Raw genomic sequence first — 15,143 nt, 5'->3', positions numbered from 1 at the left:
CTTCCTTCTGGGCTGACAGATCCAGCGGGGGGCGGGACTAGATTCCATTGGCCCTGCTCTACCGGAGCTTCTGGCCTACTTCGTTACGCAATATCCGGTGAGGGCAGAAGTAGCCGGTGGCCATCTTTACCTATGGAAATTTGATTGATATCACTCATAGATTAGTAAGACATTATAAAGGAAGGCTCTTTGACTAATTGACTGGAGGTAAACTAATAGAGAGCTATAAAAGAAAGTATACTGAAGGGGCTCTAGGGTGGAGCACAGAGCTTCTTTAGGTCCAGAATGAAATTTTTCTGTATTATTTGTACAAATTAGTTTTTTTTATTATTGATCTTCTAAATAATCCGTAGTAGTAATAGTAAAACATTTGATGTGTTTTACGACTACATAGCTCCCAGCTGTCCCTCTTTTGGAGGGACAGTCCCTCTTTGGGAGCCCTGTCCCTCTGTCCTCCCCATTTGTCCCTCTTTGTATGTAAATATATGTATTTCTCTACTAAATGTTTTTGATTGACTCTAAACTTTATTCCCATCCTTTAAATTGATATATTTCTTATTTTCTAATGTTAATATGAAGGAAAATGAACCAGGATAGAAAGGGCCAGTGTGGTTTGAATTATAAAACAACATATTTTTCTTATGAAATCTTTATGGTATGTATCAAAAGTGAGTTAATTTAATTAAATTAAGTCAATGTAACAGATGAAGCCGCGGGCTTCGGCTTTGCCTCCTCTCCTCCAACCGCCTCTCTCCTATAGAACACTGGCAGCCGGGGGACACCCCGTGTGTCCCCGAGAGTCATTCGTCGTAAGAAACAAGCAGAGCAGGGAGGCTGCAGACATTGCTTCTGCCAGCACCCGCTCTGCAAGAACGATCGGCAGGATTCCCTGCCGCGACGAACGACTCTGGGGGGACATGAATGTCCCCGGCTGCCAGTATTGTATAGGAGAGCGGCAGGGGGAGGAGAGAGAGCTGAAGCCGGCGGCTTCATCTGTTACATTGCCGCTGGCTTAATTTAATTAAGGCTACTTACACACCAAGACGTTGCGTTTTAGGTGACGTTATGGTCGCATAACATGCCCCTAACGCAACGTATGGTGGTGTTGAAGTTGGACGTCAGATTGAGCTGCGTTAATGCAGCTCTCAAAGCAGCCGCTCCAGGTTAGTTATAGGAAGTCTGGATCTTTTTAAGGATTTGGATCATTTGAATCGGATCATTGAAAAGATCCGGATCTTTGAACCAAATCATTTGAATCATTTTACTAGGGAAGCAGACTGGGTGAAATGATTAGCAGGACAGGACTTTCCCTGCACTGTACATTCTGTATGTTCCTGTTTCTTTCAGACAGACATCCACTGTGAACCGAATCTTTCATTGTGATGATCCAGATGATTCGACTCATAAAAAAGATCCGGATCAAATGAACGATTCTTTCATGATCCGGACAACACTACAGTCCCACCACGAGTCTCTGCAGTGCAGTGAATATTAATTAGCCATGTAGCTGGCCGCTGAGGAGGAGGGGAGACCTCCTCCTCCAACATTACTGAGCATGTGCAAACAGTCTAACGTGGCTTAGCCCAGTATAACGTACAGCATGCAGCACTTTGTTTTTAACGTGCTGCATTACAATGTAACGCAACGTGGGCACTGTGAACAGCACATTGATTTTACAGTGCTGTGAGTTAGGCTGCGTTACTGGCTGCTGTAACGTGGGACTTTAACGTCCCACTGTGAAACCAGCCTAAATCAACTCACTTTTCATACATTTGCATAGCAGGATACATCAGCACACCAGTCTCTTATTCAAAATGCAACGCACATTTTATTGTGCACTATTCCACATGGTAAACCGACAATTGTTTCGGGGGCTTTGCAGGGTCCCCCTTTCTCAAGGCAATGTGGTAGAAAGGAGGACCCTGCAAAGCCCCCGAAACAATTGTTGGTTTACCATGTGGAATAGTGCACAATAAAATGCAGGAGCCTGGATACGCACGCTGTCACTAGTCCAAACACGGAACACGGAAGAAGGTCTTCTCCAGCGCTGAGACGGGGAAACCTGGAGGGCGCCTATGCCGGTTGAGTCGGCTATGTGAGATGTGCTTTTATTGATCTTATATTTGGTACGTTTATTTTTACTGGGGGCTAGACCCATATTAAAAAGATTTTATGCTATGCAAGGCGAATTTCTATTTTTATTCTAGTTGTCTGCTGCAGCATTTGTCTATGTGCCTGATTATCAAGCAGTGATCTGGTGAGCAGGGGATTGAGGGGGGGAGCGTGACCCCTTGTCCTGCATGCGGTGGCCGTTATCCCGAGCACATTGTGTGTTGATTTATGCACAGGGTGTACAAGTGTTTTGGAGGTTACCCGCTATATGCGCATTTTTATCTTGATACAGGTTTAACGCTGCACAGATTCTCATTCCAGAGGCGCTGCTGTGAATTGTTACAAGCCCCTAGAACTGGATGGAGTGCCTACTTTACTTCCTTTTGATACATTTGGCCGCAGCGAGACGGCCAGTAAAAACATGAATTGGTACATTACTTAGCTCAGTTGCGCACGGCTAACGGAATAGTACCTGTCTTACTCTGTGTCATTTGTACAAATTTGTTTTTTTTTAATTGATCTTTTAAATAGTAAAACATTTGATATGTGTCTAACGACTATTCTATTTTATAGTACTTAATTTCCACCTCATTGGCAATCTCCTACTCATCGCAGGCTGTTTACTCCTACCCTTCTGCTTTTTTTTAATTCTTTTTCACTTTCAGGCCCTTTTCATACTTGATTGATGTTGCGTCATGGAACTCTCCCTCACCGCTCCTCCACCTCATTTAATCGCTGTGGCCATTCTTGTCTATAAGAAAGGCCACAGTACCTATGGTGCGACTTGATGTGAAGGAAGCGGCCCGGCCGACGCAGAGGCTTCAGGCCTGCAGCGTGTTTGCAAGCGGTGCGTGCAGTACACGATGCAATGGAAGTCACCAGAAACAATTTTAAAATTATTTGAAGTAGCAGTGTGAATGCGCACACATGACCAGAATCACGTGACGCCTATCCGGAGGTGTGCACATGACTGAAGGAGGGGTCACGGCGATGAGTTGGCTAATGTATAACCGAACTTAGGCTAGTGTGTAGAGGCAGTGTCTCGGAATTAGGCGCTAAACTATAGTATAGCTGAATGATGTTAGGCTTCTGTGTTTGTTATTGAGCAAATTGAGTTCCTTTTGGCCCTGGGGTTTCAACTACATCGGGCGCTGGGCACTTGATTTTAGTATAGCCGAGTGCCAGGGGGGTACTTTGGGTGCCAGGTTTTTGTTACAGCAAACATGGAGAGGTTAGGTGAAGGCAGAGGAATGGTAGTCTTAGGTGTAAGTAGGGGGAGGTTAGCGTTAGGCGTAGGTAGGGGCAGGTTAGTGTTAGACGAAGGTGGGTAAATGTTAGTATTAGGTGTAGGTAGAGGGAATGTTAGTGTTAGGCCGGCTTCACACTGCAGTTTGGCAATGCAGTGCGGGCTGCACTCCGCACCGCCAAAACAGGTCTTTGGGGATTATCACGATGGTACGTGATAATCCCCATCTGGCCTGCATCCAACAGTAAGTGAAGCTCATTTGCGGTCACTTCCTATTTCGGGTATACGGAAGTGCATGGAAGCTTAACAAATACGCTTCTGTGCATGCACACCGCCACCAACGTTTTTGCACGGTAATGTAGGTATGCGCTCGCGTTAGATAGGGAACTTCCGGCGCAGCATACCGCAAAGTTGGGAGAGGGAACTCCCCCATAGACTTTCATTGCCCGAGGGCGTATTGCAGTAAATTTACCACCCAGCAACACCTCAGTGTAAAAGGGCCCTGAGACGAAGGTGATGGAATATTAGTGTAGGGAGGGAGAGTAGTGTTATGCATAGGTAGGGGGAATGTTAGTGATAGGTAGGGGGAGCTTATTGTTAGATGTAGGTAGCAGAGGGTTACTGTCAGAGATGTGTTGGGGAAATCAATAGTAGAATATCAGTAACAAAACAGATATTCTACTATCAGTAAGTTCCGGTGCCCAAATTACGGGACGCCCTTTCACACAGGTTCATTTCCCTAAGCAAAATCGTATCTGTACACCTAACACTAACACCTCACCCCTATCATACCTCTTTTTATTTGACTCTGTCCCATCCCCTAACACTAACCCACTGAGCTGAGCTATTTAGCCAATATCTGGTGCTCTGCTATATAATAGCAGAGCCCCAACACCACCTAACTGATAGCCGCCACCTGACTACACTGGAGCTAAGCACTTGCTGTTGAATAGCTGAGTACCAGTGCAGTGCCAATAAGCATCCAGCGCCCCATAGTCATTAATTTACATCACGGTCTATGGCAGCCCCAAGAACAACCAACAGACTGCAAGAATCGGCGTGCCAAATAAAACAGCTTTGATGAATGGGGGTTACTGTAAAGCTGGAGACACACTAAAGAGTGCATTGGAAACTGGAGTACATCATACAGGGGGCTCTAAAAAGTTCAGGGTCCTCTTTTGTGTGGCATCGGAAAGCTGGGGTATATTTTGAATGTAGGGGGCTCAGTGGGCGGGACACTGGAAATTGGGGTACACTGTTCTGAAAATTTGAGGATCCTCTTATGTGTGGAACTGGAAAGCTGGGGTATAGTTTGGAGGGGGGGGGGGGGGATTTGAAGAGTGCTAGAAAGTTAGGAGGTAGTATGTGGGCACTTGAAAGCAATGATAATCTTGTATGTGGCTTAGCTCCTCCCTCCTGACACTGTCACAGTTGTGTACACGGCCCGTAACCCCTGAACTCCTCTGTTTTCTGTGTTGCAAACTGATCGATCAGAGAGATGAAAAATAAGCTGAAAAGTAGGAAAGTCAGGGACAGAGATGCAAAGTCCAGATGAAGCCACCATCTATCTGCCTGTATGGCTTTTGCTGCAGTAACATGTTACCACCCACCAAGGCTGATATTTTCATTGGGAAATGTTTGAGAACGCCCCCTGGAGCCAAAGGTACAGGGCCACATTAAAGCATTATATAAGTCTTTGCAAAAAACATTTTTTTTAGATAACACAGAGAAGAGTTATGAAATGTGTGAGGATTTTATTACTGTTTGTGTCCACACTGGGGAGATTTTAATTGGCTCTGTTGGCTGCCCATACACCGCAGGCCTTTCCTGATTGATTTTAGCATGAAATTAAAAATACTTTTACCTGTCTGCTGTCACCTGCTGCAGTGTCCATGCATCTTACGCATTGCCACCCCACGTTGCTTTCAGCATATAGGTCATAGGCAAATGCAGAGGAAGATTACATCTGCCCAGAATCCCCCCTCAGGCCAGGGCTGATGCAGTGTCTGGGGACAGGCACATGTGGAGTCGGAGTTGGAGTCGAGGAGTTGAAGTAATTTTGGGTACCTGGAGTCGGAAGTTTCATAAACTGAGGACTCGGTGTCTGAGGATTTTTCTACCAAATCCACAGCCCTGGTAAGTATTAAACTAAAGAGTCGAGGAGTCGGAGTCAGAGCTATTTTGGATACCTGGAGTCGGTGGTTTCATAAACTGAGGAGTCGGAGTTGGAGTCTGATGATTTTTGTACCAACTCCACAGCCCTGGTTGAGACACCAGCATTTCTGCAAGTATCCTGCAGCTCACAGCACTTCCCCCTTTCTTTTCGTGCTACAGTTGACTTTGAATGTAGCAGCAGTGTGTATACAGAGCATGGAGCAGCTCTGGGGAACTTAACAGAGCCAGGTATGAGCACAGCGGTATGAGCACAGCCCTGTGCCCTTGCTGGGTGAATGCTTCTCATTCCCCTTCATTAAGAATGTCGGCTGTCCTCATTATTATCTGTATCCAAACTGCTCTTCATTGATCCCATTGTCGATCAAGAGCAGATTGGACATGTTGGAAATAATCATCAGATCCTGTCAGTCTATTAACAAAGATTTACTGGGGGCCTTTGTGGACTTCCACAGTTAAACAATTGACCTCTTGGCAGCAGACAAAATAGGAAGCATGAGCTTCCACCGTTGACGAGGAATATTCTTAAAGGGAAGGCCAAGAAGGAAATTAAGTGGATGCATATGGGTCTGACTCTTGAAAATTTCCGATATACAGTATAATCGATGAAACAGTTTTCCAAAACACTTTAATTAGGGGACAATCCCAACAAAAATATGCATTCCCTCATCATTACATCACCAACAATTTGGGGATACCTTTGGATACCAGCTATGTAGTTTCTCTGGGGTTCTATACCATAGCATAAGAATTTTAGAGTGATTTACTTTATGAACCGTGCATGATGTTGACTTTGCAATAGAATGGCAAATCTTATACTACATTGGAGCTGTGATGTCCATGGAGAGCGCCTGAGACCAGTACTTCATATACCTGTGGGTAGGCACCGGGGCATTGGGGAGCCTCCTCACGGCGCTCCTGCTAATGTAGCATGAATTAATCCCCGCAGGGCAACCGCTTTGCGGTGTTAGTTTTAGACCCTGCATATTTTGGCATGCGAAAGCAAATGCATATTTGCATGAGCAATGTCTCGTGATAAGCCAAATTTGCTAAGCCAGATTTATCAGGTTTTAACTTGGTCGATGCACACATTTTTTCTTTGTTGTAAGCAGTTTGCATTTCTATCCTTTGGAGGCGGGGGATGGATGGCTTGTTCTAGGAGGTGAGAGCTGTGGAGAAGACTGTTTGCGCCTGTCCTCCCCCTTCTCTGGAGTGTTGCGTGAGAGCTACCCCTGAGCCCTACAAGCTTGGGGGGCCCATGCTACACTCCTTTCCAATGTGTCGCACCCAGGTCATGCACATGAAGCAGAACGCAATGGACGTTACGGTAAGCGCCTGTTTTTAATTCTGGTAGGTGGGTGCGGGTGGCTGTTCTTAACGCTGGCCACACTTGGGAGGGTCGCCTGCACCCCCCAGCCTCCCCCTCCGGGGTGCCGCTGTGTGGTTTCCGAGCGGTGAGAGGGCCCTGCGGCCCCCCGGTTGTATGGGGGCATTGAGAAGCCTCCTTGCGGCGCTCCTGGATAGTGCTGATGTAGCATGAACTAATCCCCGCAGGGCAACCGCTTTGCAGGGTTAGTTTTAGACCCTGCATATTTTGACATGCGAAAGCAAATGCATATTTGCTTGAGCAATGTCTCGTGATAAGCCGATTAGTCCAAATTTGCAAAGCCAGATTTATCATGTTTTAACTTGGTTGATGCACACATTTTTTCTTTGTTGTAAGGTAGGCACGGTGTCAACTGGGAAAGCACAGAGAATCTTATAAACGTAGGCCCATTAGTACACAGATTTTCAAACACGGTGGGTGAAAGTGTGAAGTCTGCATCCCCCAAGATTTAGCATAGTGTTTGACTTGATAAAAGTTGAAACGTAAAGTGAGGGACAACTTGACTCGTTGAGAAAGTTACTCGACAGATAGAAACTTTTTAGATATTGGATTAATAATATGCCTAAATTGAAAAATCTCACCTTCCAACCAACCCTTGACAACTACAGAAGAGGAGTTATTGGGAATCCATGGGTTGAAGATTATATTAACCAAAGATGATGGTTTAGTGGTAAATGGGTACTTAGATGCACAGTAATGCCAAATATCTTTGGTGAATTGCATAGTATGCAAGAGAGAGGTGGGAGAGTCAGGAAGCTGTGCCGATTCCAGTGATTTTTTTATGTGTTAATGATGTAAAAATCCTGGTCGCTTGGAGTTCACTATATCGAGATTATACTGTATAACTTTCCACACTTCTAATCGGTCCTGTTGGCTTTTTAGTAGAATTTAGTTTTGCTTCCTGAAGACTTTTATCTGTAAACTAGCAGGAATGCTGTGTGACGTTCCTGCTCAGGACGCTTTAGAAAAGGATGATTTATTTGTTATACGGATTAAAATTAGAACTTCTTAATTAACGATTACACCAAGGGAATGTTGTTTTCTAAGGACAGAGTGTATGAGGCCAACCGAGGATCTTAAAGAGACTCCGTAACAAAAATTGCATCCTGTTTTTTTATCATCCTACAAGTTCCAAAAGCTATTCTAATGTGTTCTGGCTTACTGCAGCACGTTCTACTATCACCATCTCTGTAATAAATCAACGTATCTCTCTCTTGTCAGACTTGTCAGCCTGTGTCTGGAAGGCTGCCAAGTTCTTCAGTGTTGTGGTTCTGTGATGCATCTCCCCCCTCCAGGCCCCTCTCTGCACACTGTTGTGTGTTATTTAGATTAGTGCAGCTTCTCTCTGCTCTATTATCTTTTACAAGCTGGATAAATCCTCCTCTGAGCTGGCTGGGCTTTCACATACTGAGGAACTACATACAGGCAGAGCTGTCTGCAGGAAGAAACAGCCTGACACTTCAGTGGAAGATAGCTGCAGGGGGAAAGAAACACACAAATGATCTCTTGAGATTCAAAAGGAAGGGTGTATACAGCCTGCTTGTGTATGAATGTATTTTCTATGTGTGGACATGCTGTACATCAACCTACTTCCTGTTTTGGCGGCCATTTTGTTTGTTTATAAACAAACTTTTTAAAACTGTTTTTAACCACTTTTAATGCGGCGAGGAGCGGCGAAATTGTGACAGAGGGTAATAGGAGATGTCCCCTAACGCACTGGTATGTTTACTTTTGTGCGATTTTAACAATACAGATTCTCTTTAAAGAGGAACTGTAGTGAAAATAACATAATGAAAAAATTTGCTTATTTTTTACAATAATCATTTATAGATTATTTAGTCAGTGTTTGCCCATTGTAAAATCTTTCCTCTCCCTGATTTACATTCTGAAATGTATCACTGGTGGTGACATCTTAAGTCCTGTCAGGTGATCTGTACGGAATGTTAGTTGAACAGAATTCAATGCCCAGAGAGAGATACTGCTTTCTTTGCAGTGGAGGTTTGCAGATAGCAAACTATCAGGACCATGGTCATGACATCACACTGTGGGAGGGGTTTCACCACAATATTAGCCACACAGACAGCCCCCCCCCCCTGACACCAATCGAACCCCTCCCCCCCCCCCCCCCCCCCCCCTATAAGCATTAAAAATTGTTTTTTTTTTCAAGCAGAAAAACATGAAATATTATATTACCTATTCATATTTTGTTTTCTATCAGCGCCACTTCCAATTTGAACAGGGATCTGTATCTAGAAAGGTTTCCTGTATTAGAACTTGTTCACACCTAGGGCATTTTCACCTTTTTTTTTAAGCACCGGTTGATTTAAAAAATCGCCTTAACAGCGCTTGTGCAATGATTCCCTATGATAGAGTTCACAGCTGAGCGGTTTGATTCTGATCCACTCAGCAAAGCGCTGTCTGTACCATTTTTGGGCCGATTTGCCTCAATGGAAGGTATAGGGAAATTGTAAAGTGTTTTCCCCAGCGCTTTCATGAATAACTGTTGTGCCGTGCAGCACATAAATCCTCACAGAACTTTCCAAAACCCCCAGCCCTCAAGCCACACCCCTTCCCAACAGGAGGGCGGGTGAGTAACTTTAACAGATGCTCCTCCACCTGTTGGCACGGTAGCATTACCGACTACTGAGGAAAATTGCTGACTTGTGCGCGGTAAATATCTCCTCTTCTAACACGAGTGCTGCAATTATGCGAGCATGGCTCGGCCTGCACAGTAGTGGTCGTACTTGCGCAGATTCACACATGTGCTTGAACTGGTGACAGGGAACCAGAGGACGCCATGGGAAGCCTCTGGATCCTCTTCTTAGGTAAGTATGTGATTTTGTACCTGATCTTCATTTAGGGTAAATCCAAGGAAATTCCAGTGCCGTGAAGTACTACGACACTCGGGGGGGAGGGGGGGGGGGTGGGTTAGGGTATAGGTGACACTATGCATATCTCACTGTCGGCGCACACTGCCACAGGGTTATATGTTTGTAATTTTTTACGCTGCGGTGGGGATGCGGCAGGAGCTTCATATCCCCACACTAACTAAACAAATATATATAAAACCAGCCTAAAGGGGAAGAGGGACCACTAGACTAAGATGGATAGACATTGCAACACCTGAAAGATGCAGTGATTGACAGACACATCTGGCCTGCAAAAGTACATATGGTCAGGAAGAATAGGATTCGACTAAACGAATGAGAAAAGAAGAGATTATGTAACAAAAAAGAAAAGAATTAATGTAACAAGCTCAAATGACTTAAAATGCATTTAATTGATAAGGTGTGAAAATTAACACTTAGGAGAAAACTTAGCTGAAAAAGTGAATTGGATATCGGCTACAGAGTGGAAGGAAGGGATTTTGTGGGGATTTCCCCGGGGAAGGTGGAGTTTCACTTTAACTTTGTATGAACATTTACCATTGTGTCAGAGCTGAATCCTGCAGATCCTTCCTTTTGTAACATTGGTCTCCCTGTGCAGGGATGTAGCAGCATAGGCTGGCCAGGGCAAGGTCATGTGATGTGGAAGAGGTACTGGAACGCTGTGTGTCACATGCCAAGGCTGTCAGCCGCACTGACGTGTCAATCGGGGAGTATAAAGAACAACACATCCATTCATTATCTCGGGGGGAAATCTTCACACTTTGATACAGAAATGGTCGTAGAACGAAATGCACAGATTAAGTTATGAAACGCCCTGGAAGAAAGTACCTTATGTAAAATGGGAGGACAGCTACTGGCAACCTGACAGCAGTGCGTAGAATGTATGACCGTTCCCCTGTCCTGAACATACAGGAACATGCAGTTTTCTTCTGCGTATTGCCAAGTAGGAAGTGTGTGGGTTAGGTGAGGATAGGCAGTAAATTAAAGAGGACCTGTAGTGAAAATAACGTAATTAATAAAATTCCTTATTTTTTATAATATTCATTTATAAATGATTTAGTCAGTGTTTGCCCATTGTCAAATTTTTCCTCTCCTCGAGGAATTTATCACAGATGGCGACGTGTTTAGTCCTGTCAGGTGCAGCTCTGTGGAATGTTTGTCTACTGAGAGTTACGAAGCCACTACAAAATATACCTGGTCTTCCAAAATACTCTGGGAGAATTCCGCAAAGCTAAACAGCCTAGGCTAAGCATCACTGGGATGGTGGCTTACTTATCAATATACAGCAATATATTGATATAGTTCTGATGCTGAAACCGGGAAAGTTAACATAAAAATGGATGTCCTGCATAATTTACTGCATTGTGCTATATGTCACCACAGTGCCTCAAATTCTGTTTCCTAAAACAACTTATTTTAAAATGGCAGTTTTGTGGTGATCTCTGTACTGATGCACTACTTAGCTATCTGCTATGTGTTGTTTCCCCCCCCCCCCCCTTATATATGCTTTTGGAGCTACATACGCTGCCATACTCAGTTGTGTAGCTAAGAAGCTATGGACCCTTTTGGCGGGTTTATATTGGGATTTGTTTATATAACAATTGATATATACTGTTGCACCTAAACCTGCAAAGTACAGCTGCAGTGTCAGAGAGGTGTAAGCAGGGGAGGGAATAGCTGCAGTGTCAGAGAGGTGTAAGTGGGGGAGGGTATAGCCGCAGTGTCAGAGAGGTGTAAGCAGGGGAGGGGACAGCTGCAGTGTCAGAGAGGTGTAAGCAGGGGAGGGGACAGCTGCAGTGTCAGAGAGGTGTAAGCAGGGGAGGGGATAGCTGCAGTGTCAGAGGTGTAAGCATGGGAGGGGACAGCTGCAGTGTCAGAGAGGTGTAAGCAGGGGTGGGGACAGCTGCAGTGTCAGGGAGGTGTAAGCAGGGGAGGGGACAGCTGCAGTGTCAAAGAGGTGTAAGCAGAGGAGGGGATAGCTGCCATGTCAGAGAGGTGTAAGCAGGGGAGGGGACAGCCGCAGTGTCAGGGAGGTGTAAGCAGGGTAGGGGACAGCTGCAGTGTCAAAGAGGTGTAAGCAGAGGAGGGGATAGCTGCTGTGTCAGAGAGGTGTAAGCAGGGGAGGTGACAGCCGCAGTGTCAGAGTGGTGTAAGCAGGGAAGGGGATAGCTGCAGTGTCAGAGAGGTGTAAGCAGGGGAAGGGGCAACTGCAGTGTCAGAGAGGTGTAAGCAGGAGAGGGAACAACCACAGTGTAAGGTGTAAGCAGGGAAGGGGACAGCCGCAGTATCAGAGAGGTGTAAGCAGGAGAGGGGACAACCCCAGTTTCAGAGAGGTGTAAGCAGGAGAGGGGACAGCCACAGTGTCAGAGAGGTGTAAGCAGGGGAGGGGACAGCCGCAGTGTCATAGAGGTGTATGCAGGGGAGGTGACAGCCGCAGTGCCAGAGAGGTGTAGGCAGGGGAGGTGACAGCCGCAGTATCAGAGAGGTGTAAGCAGGGGAGGGGACATCCGCAGTGTCATAGAGGTGTAAGCAGGGAAGGAGATAGCCGCAATGTCAGAGGTGTATAAACGGGAGGGGAAAGCCATAGTGTCAGAGAGGTGTAAGCAGGGGTGGGACAACTGCAGTATCAGAGAAGTGTAAGCAGGGGAGGGGACAGCCGCAGTGCCAGAGAGGTGTATGCAGGGAGGGGACAGCCGCAGTGTCAGAGAGGTGTAAGCAGGGGAGGGGACAGCCGCAGTGTCAGAGAGGTGTAAGCAGGGGAGGGGAGGATAGCCACAGTCTCGGAGAGGTGTAAGCAGGGGAAGGGACAGCCACAGTGTCAAAGGGATGTAAGCAGGGGAAGGGACAACCGCAGTGTCAGATAAGTGTAAGCAGGGGAAGAGAACAGTTTAATGATTACCTCTATTTACAGTACAGTGACCCTGGTTCAGTCCCAGCCTCTGCATCCACTTTTTTTTAATGCCACCAGTGACTCCACCATAAATTTACTGACACACATGCTTGAGAGAGGATCTGTCTTCTGGATCTGAAACAAACTGGTGCCATTGCACCTATTGCTCATGATTTGGAGTCACGGATGGCACAGCTTGGACTTACATGCATGGGGAGAGATCGAGAGGCACCCTGTAGTGGTAATTTATGATGAAATTCTCTCAAGAGTAACAGAGGCCGATTATTAGTGAACCAACCAGTAATGTAGGCAGGTGCTATGGAGCTCGTAGCCGAGGGGTGCCCAGTCCTAACACGGGAGAATTGGTAGAGGACTGTCTGTTGATAAGAGGTCCCGCCACGCCACCAGCTTTCTGAACTACTGAGTGGTGAGTCGAATCTGCAGAGAGATAACTGACCTGTCCGTGCTCCAGCATTGCGATGTGCCTTGTTCATCTCCATGATGCCTGCAGCACGTCTCATGACCCGCCAGCATATACTGGCATGTTACATGATGAGACACACCACTGGAGCCATAAAGATGTGGACTCTGGAAGAACGCGGATTGTTTCGCTGGAGCATGGCCAGTTGAGTAACGTCACCCCTCCATTCAACACTTCACATGCATAGGAGACACATCTGACTGCCTAATACTTGGGGGTACATGTGGCTACAAACCAGCCACTGTCTCTTCTGATTAGTTGTCAAGATTTGTAGCGCCATCATGTCAACTTTGTCCACAATGTCAACCAAACTTTTCTTGTGTTAAAGAGACACTGAAGCGAAAAAAAAAACTATGATATTATGATTTGTATGTGTAGTACAGCTAAGAAATAAAACATTAAGATCAGATACATCAGTCTAATTGTTTCCAGTACAGGAAGAGTTAAGAAACTCCAGTTGTTATCTCTATACAAAAAAGCCATTATCTTTACGACTTTCAAAGTCGGTGGAGAGGGCTGTTTTCTGACTTTTATTATCTCAACTGTTAGTTAACTATTTACTTTTCCTCTGGCAGAGGAGAGGTCATTAGTTCACAGACTGCTCTGAAAGAATCATTTTGAATGCTGAGTGTTGTGTAATTTGCACATATTACAGAATGATGCAATGTTAGAAAAAACACTATATACCTGAAAATAAAAATATGAGAATATTTTCTTTGCTGATAATCTTCTAGTAATTATTCATAGTACACAACCAATTCATTATATCATATATATTTTTTCGCTTCAGTGTCTCTTTAAATGACACCACTCTGCTATTTTCTGTATATTTAATTTCTCTAGCCAGCCATAACCATGTATGTCCAGGACCATGTTGACCTCTTCATCGGTTTTTACTCTCCTTTGGTGACCAGGATGTGGGACATTTTCACAAGACTCCCCCACAAGCTTGAACTTATCTTTTCACAGTTGAGGATGAAGGGAAAGAGCACCCTAAATTGTCCACTCCATCTTGATAAATGTCTTCATCTTTTCACAATTGAGGACGAAGAGAAAGAGCACCCTAAATTGTCCACTCCATCTTGATAAATGTCTTCTCTTCTTGAATTTGCAGGTGCCTCCAGTGCTGGCACCAGTATGCAGTGCCCTCATCACCCCATGGTAGCATCTACCATGTTCAACGTGGCATCCATATTGGATCTTCTCTGATGTCACAGCGAAAAGAGTCAAGCGGAGGTGAGCATGTGGATTTTCTCTCTATAATTGATTTATTTTGTAGTCAAGCTCGGATTTCGGAATATCACTTTAAATGTAGTGATTTTAATTTGTGATTTCCTGTAATACAGTTATTTCACAGAAGGAGTTACTGAATGACAGCTCTCATCCATGCTGTAAACTCTACTCTTCGCTCTTAAGCCAAAATCAGTAACACCCAATCGCTATCTATTACCATCTCGTGTGGTACATTTTGTGATGACTTCTGGTGTACATTAACCTTTTGTTAGTTCAGTGGGTCAACTCTGAGCGTAGAACAAACAGTCCAGTATTCTGTTATTTACAGGCCACTGGAGTTCTCCTGATCTGCAGCTGCCAAAATAACCTGTCAGATTAGACATAGGATGTTTTCTGCCCACACACTGCATGTTGTTACATGAGGGGGTATGGTAACGTTTTAATTATCACTCAGAATTTATTATGGTATATTGATGACATTTTGTCAGAGTGTCATTATTGGTCCCTAAGTTTATGATGTTGAGAAAATCACTTCATTTCGTTTAGAAGCTGTGCCAGAAGTGACTAAAGTATAAGATGGAAAAGATTGAGGCTTGCAGCGTGATAAAGTTCCTGCATTTGTTGGATAATAGTCTCCAGCAAATTCATGACGAGATAATGGCAGTTTATGGAAACTTTTGCTCATCTTATGACACTATTGACACTCTTATGACACTATTGTGAGGATGAAAGGG

At 45.0% G+C, this 15,143-nt stretch overlaps 1 protein-coding gene across 1 annotated transcript in view; it reads left to right on the top strand.

The window, feature by feature from the left end:
- The first annotated feature begins 124 nt into the window (after positions 1-124).
- Positions 125-15,143, top strand: part of XDH (xanthine dehydrogenase) — a 194,070-nt gene continuing 179,051 nt past the window's right edge. Inside the window, exons 1-2 of the mRNA XM_068232795.1 lie at positions 125-207; positions 14,291-14,412. The gene's annotated coding sequence lies outside the window, so the exon portion shown is untranslated. The remainder of the gene's footprint in view (positions 208-14,290; positions 14,413-15,143) is intronic.

This window comes from Hyperolius riggenbachi, chromosome 4, assembly GCF_040937935.1.
Source record: "Hyperolius riggenbachi isolate aHypRig1 chromosome 4, aHypRig1.pri, whole genome shotgun sequence".
Classification (NCBI taxonomy): Eukaryota; Metazoa; Chordata; class Amphibia; order Anura; family Hyperoliidae; genus Hyperolius; species Hyperolius riggenbachi.
This window is presented reverse-complemented; position numbering and strand designations above follow the sequence as displayed.